This window comes from Zea mays, chromosome 8, assembly GCF_902167145.1.
Source record: "Zea mays cultivar B73 chromosome 8, Zm-B73-REFERENCE-NAM-5.0, whole genome shotgun sequence".
Taxonomy (NCBI): Eukaryota; Viridiplantae; Streptophyta; class Magnoliopsida; order Poales; family Poaceae; genus Zea; species Zea mays.
The window spans coordinates 2,631,134-2,637,133 of NC_050103.1; positions in this window are offsets into that span (position 1 = coordinate 2,631,134).

Sequence of the window (6,000 nt, forward strand, 5' to 3'; positions counted from 1 at the left end):
CACACATCTCTTGCCTCTCCCGTTTCAAATCTTTGGAGAGAAATCTTTGAGTGAGTTTGAGAGCTATGATTTTTGTGCTTCATCTCCAAATCTCTCTTGCTCTTCTTCATTCGAGCTTTGGTACTACATCGAGTTCTTTGTGGATTCATTACTCTTGGAGCTTCTAGCTCCTAGACGACTAGGTGTCTCTTGTGAGTCTCCAAATCTTGTGGAAGACCACAAGAAAGTTTGTATTACCCGCTCGTTTGAGCAAAGATTATTGCGTGGGCTTGACCTTTGTGGTCGGTGAAGGGAGGATTAGGGTTGAAAGAGACCCGGCTCTTTGTGGGCGCCTCAACGAGGAAGTAGGGCACCTTTTGTGGTGTGACCGAACCTGGGGATAAATCTTGTGTCTCTTGTGTTCTTGCTCATTGTGTTTGTTTGTGTTCTTCGTTCTCTCACCCTTTCGTGGAAGATTTGTTCATATCTTTTTGGTGTGTGGATTTTGAGATGTGCCCTTCTCAGATCTACTACTTTGAACCCTATGGATCATTTAGAACATCTCATTTCCAAAGTTAACTGGGTGAATTTTGAGATCAATTCAGTTTTATATCTCATCGTTTAGTTGAGCTCGTGCAAACCAGTTGAACTAGTTTCGACACCTGTTGAACTTGTTTTACCCAGTTTGTTTCTAGCTTTTGTTGAAAAAGTTTTAACTTGCCTATTCACCCCCTCTAGGCAACTTTCACAAAGGTATAGGAATACAATTGCAAGAAGCATTTTTAAGATTTGAAATTCCTCCCCCTATTTCAAATGCTTTTCCTTTGACTAAATAAAAGCTCCCCCTGAATGAATTCTCCCTTTAGCTTTCAAGAGGGGTTTTGAAATTATTTCCCTTTTTGAAATGGATACCAAAAGCCAATTGAAAATTTTCATACTAATGAGATACCAATTGAAAACTGGCTCAAAGATACCAATTGAAAATTAGATACCACTTGAAAATTCATTTTGAGGCTAACTCAAGTACCAATTGAAATAAACTCAAATACTAATTGAAATAAGCATTTGTGAAATTTTTTGAAATGGTGGTGTGGTCCTTTTGCTTTGGGTTTAATACTTTCTCCCTCTTTGGCATTAATCGCCAAAACGGAGAACTTGAGAGCCCTTTTCATAGTTTCTCCCCCTTTGGGGCCTAATACGTTCTCCCATATGGTAAAATAAATATGAGTGAAGATCATACCAAATGAGATTTATATGAGTAACGACAAATGACAAATGATACCGTCAGAGTTGGAGTGGAAGCCTTGTCTTTGCCGAATACTCCATTTCCCTTTCAATCTAAGACTAATTATTGAAATACACTTGAAAGCACATTAGTCTTAGCCTTGGCACAAGAAGAATAAGAAATATGCATTTGCACCAAATGAAAGAGACATGATCAAAGGTATGTTCATGAGCTATGTGTGCAATGTTTCAATCAAAGTTCCGAGAATCAAGTATATTTAGCTCGTTTCTAAGTTTGCTAAAGGTTTTCTCATCTAGTGGCTTGGTAAAGATATCGGCTAATTGGTTGTGGGTGCTCACATAAGCAATTTCGATATCCCCTTTTGTTGGTGATCTCTCAGAAAGTGATATCGGATGTCTATGTGCTTAGTGCGACTGTGTTCAACGGGATTATCCGCCATGCGGATTGCACTCTCATTATCACATAGGAGAGGGACTTTGCTTAATTTGTAGCCATAGTCCCTAAGGGTTTGTCTCATCCATAGTAATTGCGCACAACAATGATCTGTGGCAATGTACTCGGCTCGGCAGTGGAAAGAGCTACTGAATTTTGTTTCTTTGAAGCCCATGACACCAAGGATCTTCCCAGAAACTGACAAGTCCCTGATGTGCTTTTTTATCAATTTTACATCCGGCATAGTCGGCATTGGAACACCCAGTTAGATCGAATGTGGATCCCTTGGGGTACCAAAGCCCAAACTTAGGAGTGTAAACTAAATATCTCATGATCCTTTTCACGGCCCTAAGGTGAACTTCCTTAGGATTTGCCTGGAACCTTGCACACATGCATACAAAAAACATAATATCCGGCCGAGAAGCCCTCTTGATCTACGTAGCCGCAACCACTTAGGTGGTCAGCGCCGCGATCGTAGTCGAGATACGAGAAGAAGGCATGCACTGCTCGTCCAGAGGCCGGTCTACTTCATCAGTGAGGTGTTATCCGAGACCAAGATCCGCTACCCACAAATCCAGAAGCTACTATACACAGTAATTCTGACGCGGCGAAAATTGCGACACTACTTCGAGTCTCATCTGGTGACTGTGGTGTCATCCTTCCCCCTGGGGGAGATCATCCAGTGCCGAGAGGCCTCGGGTAGGATAGCAAAGTGGGCGGTGGAACTCATGGGCGAGACAATCTCGTTCGCTCCTCGGAAGGCCATAAAATCCCAAGTCTTGGCGGACTTCGTGGCTGAATGGGTCGACACCCAATTGCCAACAGCTCCCATCCAACTCAAGCTTTGGACCATGTACTTCGATGGGTCGTTGATGAAAACAGGAGCCGGTGCGGGCCTGCTCTTCATCTCACCCCTCGGGAAACATGTGCGCTACGTGTTGCGCCTCCATTTTCCGGCATCAAACAACGTGGCCGAGTATGAGGCTTTGGTTAACGGGCTGCGCATCACCGTCGAGCTAGGGGTTCGGCGCCTCGACGCTCGTGGCGACTCGCAGCTTGTCATCGACCAAGTCATGAAGAACTCCCACTGCCGTGACCCGAAGATGGAGGCCTACTGCGATGAAGTTCGACGCCTGGAAGACAAGTTCTACGGGCTGGAGCTCAACCACATCGCTCGACGGTACAACGAGACTGCGGACGAGCTGGCGAAAATAGCCTCGGGGCGGACAACGGTTCCCCCGGACGTCTTCTCCAGAGACATACATCAACCCTCCGTCAAGATCGACGACACGCCCGAGCCCGAGGAGGCCTCAGCCTAACCCGAGGTACCCTCAGCCACCGAGGGTGAGGCCTTGCGCATCGAGGGAGAGCGGAATGGGGTTGCACCAAACCGAAACTGGCAGACCCCGTACCTGCAATATCTCCACCGAGGAGAGCTACCCCTCGACAAGGCCGAAGCTCAGCGACTGGCTCGGCGCGCCAAGTCGTTTGTCTTACTGGGTGATGAAAAGGAGCTCTACCACCGCAGCCCCTCAGGCATCCTCCAACGATGCATATCCGTCGTTGAAGGACAAGAGCTGTTGCAAGAGATACACTCGAGGGCTTGCGGTCACCACGCAGCACCTTGAGCCCTCGTGGGAAACGCTTTCCGACAAGGTTTCTACTGGCCGACCGCGGTGGCCGACGCCACTAGGATTGTACGCTCTTGCCAAGGGTGTCAATTCTACGCAAGACAGACACACCTACCCGCTCAGGCCCTGCAAAGAATACCCATCACCTGGCCGTTTGCCATGTGGGGTCTAGACCTCGTCGGTCCCTTGCAGAAGGCACCCGGGGGCTTCTCGCACCTGCTGGTCGCCATCGACAAATTCTCCAAGTGGATCGAGGTCCGACCCCTAACCAGCATCAGGTTCGAGCAGGCGGTGGCGTTCTTCACAAACATCATCCATCGCTTTGGGGTCCCGAACTCCATCATCACCGACAACGGCACGCAGTTCACTGGGAAGAAGTTCCTGGACTTCTGCGAGGACCACCACATCCGTGTGGACTGGGTCGCCGTAGCTCACCCCATGACAAATGGGCAGGTGGAGCGTGCCAACGGTATGATTCTGCAGGGACTTAAACCGAGGATCTACAATGACCTCAACAAGTTCAGCAAGCGGTGGATGAAAGATCTACCCTCGGTGGTCTGGAGTCTGAGGACGACGCCGAGCCAAGCCACGGGTTTCTCGCCGTTCTTTCTAATCTATGGGGTCGAGGCTATCTTACCCACAGACTTAGAATACGTTTCCTCGAGGACAAAGGCGTACGATGACCGAAGCAACCAGACCAGCCGAGAAGACTCACTGGACCAGCTCGAAGAAGCTCGGGACGTGGCCTTACTACACTCGGCATGGTATCAGCAGTCTCTGTGACGCTACCACGCCCGAAGGGTCCGGTCCCGAGACTTCTAGGTGGGAGACCTGGTACTTCGACTGCGACAAGACGCCCGAGGGCGCCACAAGCTTACTCCTCCCTGGGAAGGGCCGTTCATCATCGCCAAGACTTTGAAGCCCGGAACATACAAGCTGGTCAACGATCAAGGCGAGGTCTACAACAACGCTTAGAACATCCAACAGCTACGTCGTTTCTACCCTTAAGATGTTTCAGGTCGTTCGTATACCTCGCTCTCTTTACATAACATAAATAAAGTCTAACCATCAAGGAAGGGTCAGCCTTGCCTCGGCAAAGCCTGACCCTCCCTCGGGGGCTAGAAGGGGGGAACCCCCTCTGCGTCAAAATTTTCCTCGGAAAATTTTTCTACCAAGAAAGAATTTTCTACCAAAGCGACTTTCGTGCCTTCTTGACTATATCGATAACAGAATCCTGCAAACGAGTAAGGGTGCACGTAAGCGGCAAGGCCGACCGAGCCGAGGGACTCCTACGCCTCTGGGATATGGATACCTCACTCATCACCTTCCGCGAAAAGTAACTCTCGCTCGGATAAGCGATTCTGCTACCGACGAACAAGTCCTGATACTCGAAACAAGATGAAAGGAAACACAACTTTATAACGCGACGATAAAAGTGTTTAGGCCTCAGCGGCCACGAAAAACACACGCATACTGCAGACAAACTGTTCCGTGAGGATCAGACATTGGCAGGGCCACCCTCGGCGTGGTCTCCACCCTCGGCAAGATCTGGCCCGGCCCCAGACGACGACGCGAGCGGAAGGATCTCCACTTCAAAGGAGGCCGCTAGCACCGCGCTTGGGCCCCCCACGGCCGCGTCAAGCCTCTGGACCTCGGCTAAGGCAGCCTCATCTTCGTCGGGTAGGCAGTACCCCTCGCTGACCCGCTCCAGATCCACGTCGTAGTGGGAAGCAAGTACGGTGAAGGCCCGCCTAACGCCGTGGTGCAGCGCCCCGTGGAGTCTGCTGCGCACATGGCCGCCTAAGGCCCGCAGGTGACTCTGGGTGGAGCTACCCGAGGGGACGTCGTCAAGGTCAAAGGCCCGGCAAAAGTCCGAGATGGCCTCGGACATAGCCACGCGGTCGGCCTCCTTCTGCTCGGCCGCCTGGGCAAGCGCCTTGACAGACTCGTTAAGAGCCATCTCGAACTCTGCAGAAAGCCGAACAAAATTCTTCAGACATGAGCTGAAGAACGAAGCTGAATCGAAGTCACAAAGTGGTCGAAACATACCTTCGGCCCGGGCACGCTCCTGCGAGGCCACGGCTTGGGCGGACTGGGCAGACCCGACGGCCACGACCAGCTGACCCCTAAGGGCCTCAGCCCGGCCCACGGCCTCGGCAGCTTGGCTCCGAGATTGGTCCCGCTCGCCGATGACCTGGCCAAGCTCCAGCTGTCGCTGCTGCATCTCCGTCCGTGCCAACGCTGCCTCTGCCCGCGCCGCCGCAACCTCCGACTTCAGCTCATCACAGAGCAGCCGAAGGTTCGCCACCTCGGCGCTCCGTTGGGCGAGGCGTTCATTAGCCTCGGCAAGCACAGCCTTCTGGGATCACAGTGAACCCCAGACGCCGCTCTCACGGTGGATGAACAGCGACTTGGCGGTGCTCATATCCGCAAGTTCCTGGGGAAGGAAAATAGGATATCACAAAAAACGCCCTGGTCACGCAAGGTGTACGCCTAAATCCTTACCTGGCAGACCCTGGGAACGTCCCTGGAAAGGACCTCCATGGTCAACTGAAGCGACCTCATCGCCGCCTCGGCATGCTCACAGAGCTCATTCTGAGACTGCTCCTCCCGATCATCGTTGAGGAAAAGGAGGAGCTCCAAGGCGCCGCGACTCTAGAACCGGAACGGCTACCCGCGCCACTCATTGGGGTTGCACTGCACGGGGATAAG